Below are 17,955 nucleotides of genomic sequence, written 5' to 3'. Positions count from 1 at the left end.
CATTTTTTAATTAACCAATTCAATCAGCTATTAACCATTCAAGCACAAGATAAATCAAAATTTAGTCATGCCATAAAATAAGGAAGTAAATGCGAAAATCCTAACTATTACAACCCCAAAATCCAAAAGTTGTCGTACAAGGACTTTAATCCAAAACATGTCTAAAGAATGTAAGCTGTCTAAAATAAATAACCATCAATGTCTGGAACGGAAATAGACATTAATAAAAAAAGATCTTCGTACGGCCTGGCTCACCCTAAATCTATTAGCAAACGGCCTCAACGCTAGATATGAGGTCGAGTAGCAGTCTCTGGATCACAATCTGCACTCAAAAGAAAGCAGTAAGGTAGTATAGTACAAACACTATGTATTGGTAGATATCATAGGCAGACTAAGATTAGTATCATGCATACATCACAAAATCAATAAAATAGACAAGCCAGTCAACAACACATAATCAAATAACTCAACAGCAAGTCAACCAAGGATATTAACAATCAAGTCACCCAATGATATCAAGAGTCAGATCAATGGAAGTAAACAACAAAAATAGTCTACCAATAGCAACCAAATACACGTTGTACACACATGCTAACTGATGTAATTGCTCAGTAATCATGACCTGCAGGGAACCTATGGTGTCCATGTACCACTCGTTCTGGACTCACTCCTTGGACCCAAGCTGACAACTAGGCCACATCCCCACCCTTGGTCAAATGTGCCTGTTTATATCCAGGCCTCATCCTCACCCCCGGTCAAATATAAATATATATATATATATATATATTCATATCTATTGTCACCTTGTTTTCAATAATCGAATTATCATTTTGTATCTCACTTTCACCAAGAAGATCATATTAACTTCTGACCACAACATCATCAACTTGTAAGTTCCAACACAATGAATAGTGGCACGAAGCCCACATAATCACTTAATCAATAGCACATAGGAAGTTCAACAACACACAATCATGTTTGAAGACTAGACATGCATTCTCCTATCAATTTCACAACACATACAATCAACTAATCAAAGTCTAATTCAAGTAGACCGTAACCTACTTTGAATGTAGAGCTGGAACAATGCAGATTACTCAGCTATAGCCTTTCCCTTCCATAAAGCCTCGGAACGCTCAAAGTCTAGCAATTAGAATGCTAAATAAGTCACAATTACTCTAGTCACAAAATCAATTCAAAGAACAACCTTCCCTTTAGCCCCATTCCAATGGGTGAAAGATTTCTAGGTGTAAATATAGCCTAACATTGGCCTTAGCAACCATTAACTATCAATTTACAAGGACATTTAATCAAAACATCAATTATAAGCAGTTTCCATGGTCAAGCTAACATTTTTATGAAACCCTAAGTCTTAATCTACTTAGTTCATGTCTCTAATGGTTCAATTCTTGATTAAAAGGTAATAACCCAAGCCATTAGATGATAAACTCACAATAACAATGATAACCCATCAATTATTGAATGTCTATTAAGTTCTAGGGTTACTATTTCCAATTCACCATTGTAGACCCATAAAAGCGATGATAATCATGAAGATGAAAGCATAACGATGGAAGGAATAGTTAAGACTTACCTCTCAAGGATATTCTTGTCCTAGCTTGGAAATTCGCCCTAGGTGCTTGTGGGAAACTGTTTTGGAGTTTTATGAATAAAGAATTCGGAACTAAGTGTTTAAAAGACAACATTCTGTCCCCATCGACTGCTGTGGTGACCCATCCGTCGCTGCAGCTGTCCCGCTATAACGGGCAAGTGCCCGCTGTAGCGGACCTCACTAAATCCTTCCCTCCGTTGTGGCAGGCTTATCCCGCTATAGCGGTCCAGTGCCCGCCATAGCGGACACACCCACACTTGACTGACCGTGGAGGCGGTCCACCCATCGCTACAGCGATCCCACCGCAGCGGCATTTCTTCCACTGCAACGGTGATACTAAACTAGTATGCTCGCTAATTTCACAGTTTTTCAACTATACCACCCAACATTTCATCCGAGGCCTCACAAACACAAACAAAACATGCACATAGATATAAAAACACCATACAGACTCACCCGTGGCGTCGAAATTTCCAACGGAGTTCTAATTCCCTACGTCACCCCCCAATGGACTCAACACAAACAAACCATAATCACAAACAAGTCAATTTTTTAGTTCTTAGACTTATACAATCGGATTTCTATTAGCTTGTTCTACCTTTGGGAAGGTTCTATTTGGTGAGGTGATCCTATATTTTCCGTAACGACTAGGAGGGTCGTTATAACTCTACTTTTAAACCTTTATCCCAAACAAAGGTTTAAGTGCATTTCCCCTTGTTTAGTGACTTAAGGTTTGGGCTAGCCCCAAAAAGGTTTAAAATAACCTTAAGTATTGAAGTTGGTTTTGAAACCAACTCAATTTTTTTTTAATGATCAGTTTTCTTTTGTTTTCATCTAAGGTAACTAAAATCAATCCCAAGTATTCAAAATCAGTTTCTTATTTATTTCCAAAGGGGCCAAAGGCCCAAACAATATTTTCATCTTTTATGTCCTTATACAAGTGTATATATCCTGTATATGTATATCATATCACTTCAATTTTATTTTAAAGATTTCAACGAAGTCATTTGCCGAGTTCATGCATTGTTTCAATTTAAACGTGTCGATTTTAAAAATCATTTGAGTAATTCCTAACTCTTCTAGGCGAAATTTCTAAGTTCTAACACATTTGGGTTCCAATGATTTCAAGCATTTGTTTACATATACAAACTTTATATATATATATATATATATATATATATATATATATATATATATATATATAGAGAGAGAGAGAGAGAGAGAGAGAGAGAGAGAGAGAGAATAGAGTTTAGGCTAGTGGGCCTACTGAAGCCTACTAGTTGCCATTTTCACTCATGGTTGGGCTTTCTATGCATTTCATTTTAAGACTCAATAGAAAGAGACTGTTAGGCCTTTGGCCCAACAATGGTTCGTAGAGATGGCCCAAATGGCTTGAGTTGTCCATGCAAACAAAGAAGGAGAAAAGGAAAGATGCGGCTAGAAAGTACCTAGACTTAATAAATCAACTAGAGCTTAAAAGAAAAAGCAAAATCATAGATAGACATGCGTATAGACATATTAATATATTCACCACACTTAGCAAAATAACGAACTCAAATAAAAAAGCCCAGGAAGAAAGAGAATCAAAGAAACAGCCCAAAATAAGACAACATGAAAGGCAAGGCCTAGTCCAGTAACAATAATAAAGTAAGCAAAGGGGCAGGCCCAATCGCATCATCAGCAATATACATAAACCCAAAATCATGTCAATATCCGATCGATATACCTAATATGCTATCTCATATACACCATGCTTGTGCAGACTATACATATCCTATATATCCTTTTGTCTACTAAACCGTGTCAACATAGAAACTGAGGTGTAATGTACAACAAAGGAGCAACACTTCCCAGTTTATATTAAGTATGATGACTGTGCATATGATATGATGTACTTAACATTGACTCAATGCTCCAGCATAGTAAGAGCATACAACAGTCTCACACACGTAATAACTCTCTAGATCTTATATTGACACTTAGTAGCAAATGGAGCTTTTACAGTTTTAGGACCCTAAAAAACCATTATTTAAATAGTATAGTCAGACCCTTAACCAAATCATAGATGTTACATGGAGCAATAATCGCCAGGGCCTTCAAATAAGTAAGGAGAACATGTAGGGATTGAGCTTAAAAAACATGTAACGGGGTAGGGATGTAAAGACTAGTCCAAGTTATTCACAAAATGACATTTAAGCAGGTAAAACTGGACTTGTATGTCCTTCATAGGCATATATTCAGACAGAGGCTTAAACATAACAAATAACTAGTCAACAGGTTCAAAGCATGTCACTCATTTAAACATTAATTCAAAGCACGTTAGGTTCACATAAGATTTAATAATACAAGACACTCAAAACAAGACACACATCAGTCAACATGCGCAAGGAGCATACATGGTCAAGGCAGAGACAACAACATGGCATACAAATTAACCTTTTATACTTAAACAAGCAACAGAGGACACAAGGCTTACTTCATACCATTGTTAACCCATAACAACATATATACACATTCAGGGAATGAGCATATGAATCATCTCATTATTGGACACAAAAGCTTGGAAGGCATTTCGAAACCATGTCAAAGTCATAGTCGGTCTAACTCATTTGAAGTGAGCATATGAGAAGTGTGAACTGGGCTAAACAAATATCAAAGCATACAACTTAAGCTTATATCAGACAGGAATTAGTTAAGCCAGGTACATGATAGGCATAAATAGGTTAAGCAGATCCATAACCACATAACTAAGCATGATTAAGTTTGAAAACCTTTGATCACAGTAATGAACTAACAAATATTCCTCTATGCAAGGTCCAGACAATATAAAAACTAGACAAAACCAGTAGGCATGCTAACTGACACAAGGAAATTGACTTAGCATATGCTTAGTTGATACAAGAATTGAGCTAGGCTAACAGCCCCAAGTGGACTAGCAAAGTAATTCAACAGATAAGAGATTGAGCATTCTTGAGAGTTAAAGCCTATTGCTTAACTAAACCGCATTTGAGCATACTAAAGACTAAAGAGGTAAGATAAACAAGTTAAACAAGTAGATAAACAATAGACTTAGCTAAATAGGTAAATCATGTTAAATATAATGTCATTTTAGCAATAAAGAAATAGCATGTTTATGCAAGATAAATGATAAAACAGTCCATTCTACCATTTAAGCACACATGGGACTATTAGACTAAACATAATCAAGTACTATCCATGACAGCATTACTGAGCATATACGAATTCTTAAACTAAACATGCTTAAGGACTAATCAGAGATCAAACAAATAACCATACAAGAATTAGACTACAAACTGCTTAACCAATAAACATACTCATAACTAATTAACACTAAACTAAACTAAACAAGCACATAAACACATACACCAATATATCAAAACTAAAATACATAACTAAAATAAAAAGAAAGGAAGAGCATTTACTTTTGTTGTGCGCAACATTTGTCGAGATTTGGAGTTGAGATCCTTGCTCCTCCTCAAAACTCAGCCACAAACAAGAAAGCAAATTTTTAAAACAAAGAAAAACTTAGTAAATTACAGGTTCTAGCAAACTTGCTAGATCCTTAGGTATACCAAATGTATCTTTTGCTCTGAATTTATGAGATCTGTGTGTATGTGTGAAGGATGGGTTCTTTATATAAAACCCAGAACTCCTAAAACTTGGAAAACTATCAATGTGGGACAATTGATTTCCAGAGGGATTCAACGCGAATCCATGTGTTTCGACCCAAGCCAATAGAAATCGACGGTAAACGGACAAAAACCATTAAGGTTTCGTCCTTCATTGACCCAAAAAATGCAGAAAAGTAAGAAGAAAGAAAGGTTATACCATGTAAAGAAGGGTTATACGTGTTTGGGTTGTTCTACAGTGGAGAGAGAAAGCTCCAATTAATGCGTTGCCAAAATCGGCCATACAAGGCCTGCTTAAAGCAAAAACATATGCAGATTTGCTATTCTTGGCCATCTAAGGTGACGATGAGAGAGAAAATGGAAGAGAGGCGGCTAGGGTTTCTCGAACCCTCGTCTACCAACAAACAAATGAGACCCTCAGGTCTATTTGGGATAGACTTAAAGAGGTGGGCCAGGTCTGGTCCTTTAATGGACTGGGCCTAGTTCTATTTTAAAAGGAAAAGGGGACGGGCCCTGCCATATACATGTATATGCATGATATACATGTGTATAGGTATATACTCGCATATATCCGTGTATATATGGGGAAAACATACAATTACTTAAACAACCGGCTTTTAAAAGTGTCCATTAATTGAACATTCCAATTATGACCAAATTAAAACTAATTAACCAATTAATTCCCATTAAAACACGACCATATGCATAAAGTGACTACTTTTGCAATTATGACCTAATTGACTCAAATCATGCAATTCATTATTTCAAGTATAGCCATAACTACCACATAACAAGTTAATTCACCATTTCAATTGTAACCATAATTAACTAATTGGAATCAATTTTGGAAATAAAAACGCAATTGTAGTTATAAAATTGAGATGTAATTGATTATTTAACTCAATTAATCAATTTTCTTGAACTAACGGAGTAAAATACTTGTCAATTCGATATTTAATAATTTAAAACAATTAATTGAATAATTATTTTAGACTATTTTAACTTAATTTCGACAAATACTTTAATATTGATGCAAAATATTTTTAAATGACTTACAATGTATATTTTAAATTATGTTTCCAAATGGAATGGCAAAATATATCGAAATAATTTTGTAAAAATTATTTTGATTTATAAAATACATATTTCACTCTGTTTGAGATCCAAGAACTACGGCTAATTAAATAAAATTACGGAAGGGCCAAATATTAGGTGTCAACACAAGTCATCTTTTAATCCCTCTTTGCTAACCGTTTTCATGGCGAAAAAACAAATCTTTTATTTCCTTGCTTCCATTTTCAAGACGAAAGAAATCATTTGTTTCCTTGTTGTGACGGTTTTCATGGTAATACACTCATGGGTTAGTTTACCACACCACTACTGCACATCAGAGATAAACTACATAGTCTGTGGCTAGGACTAATATTTATTGCTACAAAAACTTTTGTATTGTAGCTATGATGGTAAGAAATTTTTGCCACAAAAATTAAACTTATATTAGCTAGTAATTTTATTCTTTTGCCATACCAAAATCAACTCTATGGTTATCTTTATGCTTTAGCGAAAGAGTGAAACATTGTGGCAAAAGATGTCATTTATTTTGCCGCAAAAATAAAAATATATAGCTCTGCTCACATATTTATCTCTAGCTACAAATTCAGAATCATAGCTAGAAATCGGCATAAGATCCGTGGATAAAATTTTATTATATTTTAAAATATAATTTCTTATATAAATTAATTTATTAGTAGCAAAAAAACTTTTCATTGCGAATCTATTGCTATTTCTTTTTTAATTAAATAATTTCAAATATTACATATCCATGCATATATTATGAAAATTAGCAGCATAATAAGCTTTAGGTATGACTTATTTCTGACAAATAATAAACAACTATATAATTAAAGTTCATGACATTCACAATACACAATTCTTCCTGATCACATATACTGAAGTTGTAGAATAGACTGGATAGTAACAAACATTTATGAACAATATGTTATTCATTTCAACTATATTGTAAAATTTATAAGTGTCTCATATCTAAAAAAAAAAATTCCAGCGATTCGTGATGCTGCCACCCGCTCGATCATCTTCTTGCATTCAAGGAAAGGATGAAGTAGGTTTTAGCTGCATTCAATAGGCGGAAAGCATGATACAATGGAACAAAAATACTTTATCCATGATACAATGGAACAAAAATACTTTATCATAAACTTATATGTGAATCATAAAATAAAAATAACTGATATAAGTACATTTTTATATATCTCCATATCATAGACAAATTATAAAATAAAAATAACTGATATGAGTACATTTTTAGATATCTCCATAACATAGACAAAAAGGCCAAACGAATGTCTGCGAAGTCATTCTTCTAACTCTTGTTATTAATTAAAATGCATCTGTAAATTCAAAAAAATAACCTAACAATCAGCACAATAAGAATGAGCAAACCCAGAAAAAAAATTCAATACAAATATGAAGTTTGATAAGTAACTAACTATAACAGAGTCTCAAGAAAAAGAAAAAAAGAAGAAGATTATGTCTTGACAATTCTTTTACAAGAATTTTAACATGTAAGAAAAGGGAAAATCACAAAGTACAATATAAAGCCAAAAACTTGTTTACTCTTTAAAAAGTTTATTAAAAGATCTTTAGGTTTTGAAGATTTTATTTTGGACAATTGGCCTAGCCTTTATCGGCCATTTTATTTATTTACTACTATATTTTACTTTTTCTTGCTATAAATAATAAATGTAATTAACTACTAACAAATATTAGTAAGAAAATTACCTTTGAAGAAATCCTAAATAATAACTGCAAGTAATTTGCATTAAGTAAAATGGGAAAAATGAACTATTTACTCGTAATAGTTGAGTGGATTAAATTTTGGCCTGTAAAAAGCAAAAAATTTCAGCTATGTAGTTCTTTTATTGTAGAATATCAAAATTATAGACTTTTGTGAGTGCGTGAGTCGGGTAAAGATATGAGTCTTCTTTAATTTTATTTTATTTGTAGGTTCCATGTTTACGTGGCATAAAAAATTAATTTATGCTATCATGTCATATTTTTTATGATGACAAATTTGGGTGAGTGATTTTATAAGAGAAAAACTCTAAGTTGAGTGATCTTATTGATACAAAACAAAGTTGAATGACTTTGTTATATAAAACCCCATGGTTAAGTGACCTTTTCTAGATATTTTGTTATATAAAACCCCATAGTTGAGTGACCTTTTGAGATATTTACTCGTAATTAGCTTTGTCAATTAAATTTTTGTGGTTAAGAAATTTTATGAATTTGTAGACAGTCATGGAATTCAAATTTTTGTGGTTGTTACTAGGTATCAGCCACGATTTTTAAATTAATAGCTAAGATTTTGAGATAGTAACACATAAAGTCACCCAACTATGGATAATGATCTCCTAAAGTCATATTTCTTTGTTTTGGATAACAAGGTCACTCAATTTTCCCTATATCACATCAAAAGTCACCCAATAATTATTTGAACAAAAAAATATGACATGGCATTAATTTAGTCCACATGGACTGTTTTTCCCTCAGTCCACATGGCAAAAAGACCCGGCCCCACCCAAACTCTTATTAACCCTATTCTTTCTTAATTAAAATAGAGTTTCACTCTCTGAAAAAAAAAATTGGCTCATCATTTTATTAAAATTGTGTCTTCTTTTTATTTCTCTTAGGCGAAGACCTTAAGGACTTTTTAACGACATTAAGTAAATGTAGTTCGTGAAGGCTGACCAGTCCTTCTTACTCATAAATCGTACCCCTATCATATATTGACAGCATTAATATTTAGTCAGAATAGGAGCACCATGATGGATTTATTTTGCAAGCTATAATGTATTTAACCAGGCTATTAAGCCTCAAGAATGCAAAGACTTGATCGATTTTCTAGTTAACTGCTTATTCACTGCTATGTATTAGTTGGAATTAGTAGTACTGATAGCTAGTATGTTTCCACTGTTTTTGAGATCTAGCTCTAAAATCACAATGAGCTAGTTGTACTTAACTTGTCCACTTCGTTGAATAATATTGTTCTGTTTGACCCAAAAAAATAAAAAGGAATGCAAAGAGTTGATTTGTTTTGTCATGTGGATTGAGGCAAAAAAAGAGTCTATGTAGATTAAATTAGATGCCAAATATTTACTAGGTGACTTTATTGTTACAAAACAAAGAAACATGACTTTGCAAGATTATTACTCATAGTTGGGTGACCTTCTGTATTACTACCTCCTAAGATTTCGTAGCTATATATGCCTTATGTTGCAAAAAGGACATGGGACACATCTTGCCGGGCACAATGAATCCGGCCGGTTTGAGTTTCACAAAGGTGCAGTAGCTGACCATACAATCATGAGGTTTGACGAGGAACCCTGGAAGCAGCCCCTACCTGAAAATGATGACACCATTGTGGTAGATATTAAATTCTCATCTGGGCCGAGTTAAGATGTTTGCTAACCATGATTGTAGAGCAAAAAGTATACATGATCCCTCAAGTCAATTCAATCATGACACTGGATAGATTAGAGGTTTTGTGTAGAAAATTTGGTAGTGTCAAGTAGAGTGCAAATTCAATGACGTGAGACAAAGTACCTAGAGTGCAAGTTCAATGACGTGATGCAGGAAGCATGGGTACAAGTGAAGACCGGTACACAAGTCATATCCAAGAAAGGTAATTTCAAGTATTTTGGATTCATAATTTAAGGAGAGCGGGAGATTGATTAGGAGACAGGTCTAATGGAAACAGACTCTCTATCCACAAAGGCAGGGATCAGGCCTGCATAAATCATACCTTGATCCCCAGATTCCACTTGTAGAATTACACTGGGTATGTTATTGTTGTGGTGGCTACGTAGTAAATTTGGTGTAGAGGAGCGAGTTCAATGACTTGGTGTATGATAAAGGAGATGCTTGAAATCTTCATTCTAGCTTTTTTACGGGTCAAAATTTATTTTAGCCGAGTATTATTTGGCTTTAAAAAAAAAAAAAAAAGTGAAGTTCCGTTTGCTATCTTTTACGCTTTTATATCGAACAGAGCAAATTTTTTATCTTTTACGCTTTTATATCGAACCGAGCAAAATTTTGGCCAAAACAAAAGGTGCGTCAAAGCACAAATTAGCTCGACTTGTGTCATGGTAGCTTTTTTATTTCCTAAAAAAAAAGGTTCCTTCAATATGATAACCGAGTATTTTGTGGCATTTTATCTCATTGATATAATTCAGGTTTCCTAACCATTTAAATTATTTTACTTAATCGGTTAGAACAAATTGCTTACTTTATTTTTTATGTGATCGACCCACACTTAAAGACAGTCACATCCATTGGTTTTTAAGCAGCTGACCCCGAAGAAAATTATATCATTAGCACGGCACACTAAATCTTTATCATTAATTGTTTATACTAAACGTTGATTACTGGTAACCTTAATGTAAAAATTAGTATATACGTCTTAAATCCATTGTCTTATTGCACGAGAGTAGTGTTTATCCCGAATTTAGGTAATCAATTAAATTTATGAGTGAGGTACAGGACATGTGGAAAATCTTTAATCGATTTAATTGGAAGAAAATGGATATGGATATGCTATGAGCAAGTGAATAATAATCGATGGTTTGCACTAAATGTATATATTTAATAATATATGAATATTGTTTAATTGAATAAAGCTAAAGAAGAACACACTAAATTCGGACCAAAATCAGAGAATGAGAGGGGGAGATTTCATATATTTTGCTATTACAATGTTCTAGAACTGAAGAAGCCAACCCTTGAAAGTAGGGTAATGCCCCCTATTTATAGTTTTGCCTTATGGGCCTCATACAACATAAAACCCTTTTGAATAAAGAAAAACCCTAAAAGGATAAGGTTGGGTCGTACAGTCTGACACCCGTACGACAGACAGTACAATGTGGCAGAACGGTCTTGACGCGTGGAAATTGTGTAACGGATCACCCGGACCAACGACCACGAACAACCGGGCCAATGACCATGACCAACCGGACCAACGGCCACGATCAACTCGGCTATGGAGAAACCGGACCAAACGATTTCCTTCGCTTTCTTCGAATCAAGCACTTCTCCGGTCTGAAAGAAAGTCTTCATGCTCGTGCTTGTTTCTCTCTTCCCTCGATCTCCGGTCTCACCGGTCTAGCATATGTCCGATTTTTACCGTATACAGATAGTCCCCACACTTTCCAGACCGTAGTTTTATCGGAGTAACGGGAAGTAGATGAATCAAGAAACCGGTGGTTCCATTTGCTCGTTATTATCTTTTCATTTTGGCGGGAACAGTTGCATCACGTCCCTCTGTCATCAACCACGTGTCTCATCCCGGATGGTCAGCTCTGACAACTGCCGTAACGCACGTCGTTTCAAGTCACTTCTCATTAATTGTGGGACACGTGACATTCCCCGGTTGGCTAGGATCTGAAACCGCCTCGATCCCCATATCTATATAATGCCTTTCACCTATTCATTTTTCCATTTTACATCTTCATTTCACTTCACTTCTCTGTTTTATTTCTTCACTTCATCATTTCTAATCATCCTCCATCTCATATTTCTTGTTGATTCATTGCTTATATTGCATGAGAGGAAACCAGCTCCACCAACTTCTTTAGCTGTTTTTGTTTAGAAAGTGCTGCTTCCTTTTCTTCTTACTCTTACCATTTTGAATTTTTTCTTGATTGCTCCCTTACTCTATTTTTTAACTTCTTTTTCGAATTCGCCAAATCTCATTTTCCATAACTTCCAAATTTCTGCTAACACCGAAACCACCTCCCATGATGTTCCCTCGGTTTCTTCTCAAGGAACCGAGGCAACTTCTCAACCCAAGGGAAAAATCGCCTTTGAGCCCACTGCTTTGGACATAGTTCCATCCAAACCTAACTATAACAAGGATTTCGAGATTGAGAAACCTTCTCTGGTTTCTGATAGAGGGTTTGATGTAAGACGGTACCCCTCGTCCATTACCGAGGACAAACTTGATCTAGTCCGGGCTGATTGCATATGGGATAACCGTCCGGTACAAGTTTTTGCCCCCGGACCTGATAAATCAATCACTGACCATCGGGAGGGCTTCTTATACATTTACACCTACCCTTTCACACTTAAGCTCGACCCACCGATCGACCCAGTTATTCTAGATATGTGCCGGACTTACAATGTAACCCTGGCCCAGATTGATCCGATTGTCTGGAGGACCGTGGCCTGCCTCCGGCTGTTGGCCCATAACTTGGAAAAGGAGTTCACGCTGGCTCACTTCATTATACTCCCCGAGGTTGTTCCGGGGGGGTGTAATAAAGCTCGCTAAGCGAAGCCGGAACCCTATCTTTTCGAAGATGGACGAAGATAGAGACCGGGGTTGGCTGGAGCGTTACGTCCGGGTAAGGACCGCAAACATTATTCCGGCCAACTACATGCCCTTTCCGGACAGGTGGAATGATAATCGTAAGTCTCAGTTCTTTTAATAATTGCTATTGAATGCTTTGTCAAACACTAGTCCTTTCACATTCTTACTATTTGTTCCCTTCTTTATACCAGTCGTGGCGTGGATACCTCCAGCTGTCCGGAACATCAACGATTGGGTTAGTACTCTCCTTAGCTAACACACCCACGAAGCACGGACATGGGGACTCCTGTCGCGTGGCCGATGGGTCGCTCAAAACCACGGTAATACTTTGCTTCCGTTGGTATTCATTGCATTTTCTACCTTTCCCTTTCGTAACATCTTCGACATTCAGGTTTACCCAAGGGCTCGGTGAACCCAAGATCGGAGCCAGCGGCCGAACCCGCTGCGTCGGCACCCGAGTTCGATTCATCGGGTACATCCCGTATCATTGCTTCCGCCAACAAGAGAAAAAATCCCTCGGACAAAGGGCAGAAACCGAAGAAGAGGGCGAGGAGCGTCATTCGGACTCCAAGAGACGAAACAGAGCCCGAGTTCCTCGTTCGGAGGATCGGTGTGACCCCTTCTATTATTTCTATTCCAGAGGAGGGTACCACCATTTCATCACTTCCTTCAGCCGGGGAAGGACCGTCAGCTCCGGCTTTACACACAGGTGGGGAAGAAATTCATTACCCAACTCCTCTAAGGTCGATTGAATTTGTTGATATTTCAGGTGATGGTTCATCCGAGGAAACCCCCCTGCGAAGGACCAGAAGGTCCGAGCATGTGCCAGCAGCCGAAGCTGATCAGAGGGCTGAGCCGGTCCCTGAGACCGAAGTTCCAGTGGATGTGGGCCCACTGCCCGGCTATGAGACTGGTGCAACTTCCGAGATCACTGCCACTACCAAGACTGCTGAGGCTGCTCCGGGTTCATCAACTCCAGCTTCAAGGTCGGATAATTTTGATGACATGTTCTCGGATACTCCTCCTACTACCGGGGAAGCTGCTGGTTTTGGACATCTCCCTATCCCTCGAGCCAGAGGGCGGCTAGCCGGTCCACTGAGACCTGTGCTAGGGATATCCTGGTGCGCATCTTCCCGGCTCCAAGTATGGAACTTAGGAGGACAAAGTCGGCCGTGATTACGGTCCCCGAGGACTGCAACTTTTTATCTCGTCCGGTGGGAGTAGCAAGCTACCTGAGGCCCTTCATCTCGGACTCGGACTCGGACAAACGGAAGATGAACGGAGTCCCCTGGCAGTGTCTCATTAACGAGGGCATGCACGCGGGTAATCGAGTAAGTTGGTCGACCATCCTTACATAATTCATTGGGAATTTTAGTTTCTCGTCTATCCGAGTTTTAACTTCTTGTTTCTTTTGCAGAGTGTGGTGCTTGTTAACGAAGCCTTCGTCCGTGCTCAGCAAGAAGTTGACGATCTTAAGGGCCAGCTGGATGCCCAAGGTCGAGAAATGGAGAAGTTCCAGCACCTTTTGCGGGTGAAGGAGGATGAATTGAACCGAGCAGTTACTCTTTCCAACCTTCAACCCGAGCTTGACGCGGCGAAGGCCGAAAACCTTCGATTAAAGAATGGGTTGGCTGAGATGGTCGAGAAGAACCGGCTTCTTGAAGCGGACAAGGTCGGCCTTAGCCAGGACAACACTCGTTTTTCCTCAAGGCTTGGTGAGCTCGAAGCCACTATCTCTCAATTCCGGGGGGAGCTTGACTGAAAGACATCGGCTGCTTGAATCTGAGAGTGCTAAGTACAAGGAGCGGATGAGGGTGTTTGAGCGAAAAGCAGAAGACAGGGCCCGTATTTGTGATGAGCTGAAAACCGAAATCGATGAGACGGCCGAAGCTAATGACCTTCTCAAGGCCGAGCTCGAGTCGGCCACTCAAATCCAAAGGGTATTTGATGAAGAGCAGGATGAACTGGTGGCAAAGTTAGCCTAGGCTGAGGCCGATTTGGCAAAAGCCCTTAGGAGTGTGGAGGCTGTCGAGGCTCATACTACGATTGTGGTGGAGTATAAACGGTGGAAGTCTCGGAGGGTCAGCCTTAAGCAAGCCGGGCATGGCTTTGCGGATCTTCCGGCCCTGATACTCGAAGCTAAAAGGGTCGAGGAAGAAGCTAAGAGAGCCCTCAATACTGACTTCGAAGATTCCGAGCGGACAGTGTCCGAACACTCCGGATCCAGCCATACCGGATAGACCAGGGCCTGTAGTTAGCCTTTATTTTGTTTTTTGCATTTTTGGCTTGATTTTTGTTTTTCGACTTCGTAGGGGTCTCCGGTGTAAAAACCTTATATAAATGGAACAGGCGTTTTTCCTGATTTTCTTTTTTTCTTTTTCTTGAATGCTTATGAATTTTGCCCCAATTGTCGGTCCGTTTTTAGGACAAGTAGAGACTCGGAGTCATTATTTTGGACTGTGCCTAAGTATTGGCTTTTCTCTTCGTCCGGTACGTTTTGTTCGGGAATTTGACCAAGTGGTTTGCCCGTGGGACTTATGTAATGCTTTGTGAATTCAGATGTCTCCGAATCACGTTAGGCATTTTTTAGGGCCGGTATTTTTCGGCTAGTCACTTGTCATAGATTAGGTTCGGACACCTGAATCCCAGCCTTAGCAAATTTTGATGCAGCAGTCCCCATTCAAGGGTGTTTAAAGTTTTTGGCTCGGTTCATTGTGACCTTGTTGCCTTTGTCGAATTTCGACCGTAGTGCCCGGAATAGGGTATATGAATGAAGCAATGCCGAAATACGGCGATAATCACCGGGGTAGGGTGTTTTAACAAGAAGACATCCGAAATACAGTAATCCGAACTTTCGATAATCTTTGTATTGCGAGTATTTGTACGTACATGATATAATTTCTTCCGTTTCCTTCTGCTTTTGCCGCAGCAAATACTAAATGGACACGATTCATTCTGATCGTTTGGTCCTTACATCGAAACCTAATACAGAAGGTTCAGTTTTGGTTTTGCCGTAGAAAATACTAAGTGGACACGATTCATTCTGATCGTTTGGTCCTTACATCAGAACCTAATACAGAAGGTCCGGTTTTGGTTTTGCCGTAGCAAATACTCAGTGGACACGATTCATTATGATCGTTTGGTCATTACATCGGAACCTGATACAGATGGTCCGATTTTGGTTTGTTGAGCTCCTCCGTTTTCGATTAACCAGGGTAAACCTCGATGTGGGTATAGTAGTCCCCTAGTGCTTATCCGAGCTGCAAGATCGGGTAAGCACTATCAAGTCCCCACTCGTAGGGCGTGGCCCTGAGTTTCCGAGAGTTTGTCTTTTGCCTTTGTCAAGTAACACGTTGTACTTGTTGCCTCATTAAAAACCTTGTCGGAAAACCCATTTTTGGACAAAACCGTACTAAGGAAAAGAGTGCAACATGTGTTTTCAGACCTAAATCCTAACTTTATCCGGAACTTGACTTCCTGCAAAAAAGAAAAAGGTTAATAGATAAACACGAGGTGTCCATACCTTAGCAGTAGTATCTCTTCATATGAGCCACATTCCAGTTATTGCGCAACCGTTGTCGTCCATGGATTCCAGCTGATACGATCCTTTGCCCGTTACCTCGGCTATCTTGTACGGTCCTTCCCAGTTCAGACTCAGTTTTCCCTCGTTGGGATTCTTGGTGTTCAAGGTAACTTTTCGAAGCACCAAGTCCCAAACTTGGAAATGTCGAAAATTGGCCCTCCGATTGTAGTACCTTTCCATTCTCTGCTTCTGGGCTGCAATACGGACCAACGCATTTTCGCGAAGTTCATCCGTGAGATCGAGTTTTACGGCCATGGCCTCCTCGTTTGACTGCTCGGTGGTGTACCTGAATCGGAGACTCGGTTCACCAACTTCTACGGGAATGAGGGTTGCGGCCCCGTAGACCAACGAGAAAGGTGTTTCCCCCCTGCTTGATTTCGACGTGGTTCTGTAAGCCCACAATACCTCCGGTAGTACTTCCCTCCAGTGATGCTTTGACGCTTCGAGTCTTTTCCTTAGATTTTGAATTATTATTTTATTCGTGGATTCCGCCTGTCCGTTCGCACACGGGTGATATGGGGTTGACACGATTTTCTTGATCTTCAACCCTTCGAGGAAATCATTGACTTTGCCGCCACGAACTGAGGACCATTAGCACAAGTTATCTCGGCCGGGATGTCGAAACGACAAATAATGTGGTCCCATATGAAGTCAATGACTTCCTTCTCTCTAATTTTTTCGAAGGCCTGCGCTTCAACCCATTTGGAGAAATAGTCAGTCATAAACAAAATAAAACGGGCTTTACCTGGTGCCCATAGCAATGGACCAACAATGTCCATTCCCCACTTCATGAAAGGCCACGGTGACACCACCGAATGCAGCAACTCCCCGGGCTGATGAATCATCGGGGCATGTCTTTGACTTCCGTCACATTTCCGAACAAAATTCTTCGAATCTTCCTCCATCCGGTTCCAGTAGTAACCGGCTCTGACAATTTTTCGGACCAAGGCTTCAGCACCGGAGTGGTTGCCGCAGGTCCCCTCGTGCACTTCTCTCATCACATACTCTGTTTCTGCGGGACCCAAACACTTGGCCAGGGGTCCTAAGAAAGACTGTCGATACAATTGGCCGTCTACCAAGCAGAAACACACAGCTTTTGTCCTTAGTGACTGTGATTCTTTTGGGTCACTCGGGAGCTTTCCGTCTCGCAAGTAGTCGACGTACTTGTTGCGCCAATCCCAAGTTAAACCTATTGTGTTTATTTCGGCATGCCCATTTTCTATCGCTGAATTCATCAAGTGCACCATAGTCCCGGGGTTGACTTCTTCCCCTTCGACCGAAGATCCCAAATTGGCCAATGCATCGGCTTCGCTGTTCTGCTCCCTCGGTACATGCTGAATGGTCCATTCTTTAAACCGGTGTAGTATCACTTGGATTTTTTCCAGATACCTTTGCATCCGTTGGTCCCTGACCTCGAAGACGCCATTCACCTGGTTGACGACCAAGAGAGAATCGCACTTTGCCTCAATTATTTCGGCCCCCGTATTCCGGGCTAATTCCAAACCTGCAATCATAGCCTCATACTCGGCTTCATTGTTAGTCAATTTAACAGTTCTAATGGATTGTCGAACGGCATCCCCAGCGGGGGTTCTAAGGATGATTCCTAGGCCGGAACCTTTGAGGTTCAAGGCTCCGTCTGTGTGTAGCGACCAAATACCCGAAGCTTTCCCCAAGGTTAGCAGAAGTTCTTTCTCAACCTCGGAGACCATAGCCGGGGTGAAGTTCGCCA

General features: G+C 39.1%; 1 long non-coding RNA gene across 1 annotated transcript; it reads right to left on the bottom strand.

Moving 5' to 3' along the window:
• Positions 1-50: 50 nt before the first annotated feature.
• LOC132616548 (uncharacterized) lies at positions 51-5,688 on the bottom strand. Its single transcript, XR_009573256.1, has 2 exons — positions 5,056-5,688; positions 51-322 (listed from the first exon to the last, which is right to left on the bottom strand). It is a non-coding gene; the product is annotated as an uncharacterized LOC132616548 (long non-coding RNA).
• Positions 5,689-17,955: the final 12,267 nt, after the last annotated feature.

This window comes from Lycium barbarum, chromosome 11, assembly GCF_019175385.1.
Source record: "Lycium barbarum isolate Lr01 chromosome 11, ASM1917538v2, whole genome shotgun sequence".
NCBI lineage: Eukaryota > Viridiplantae > Streptophyta > Magnoliopsida > Solanales > Solanaceae > Lycium > Lycium barbarum.
Note: the sequence above shows the minus strand (reverse complement) of the source record. Positions and strands in the feature narration are given on the sequence as shown.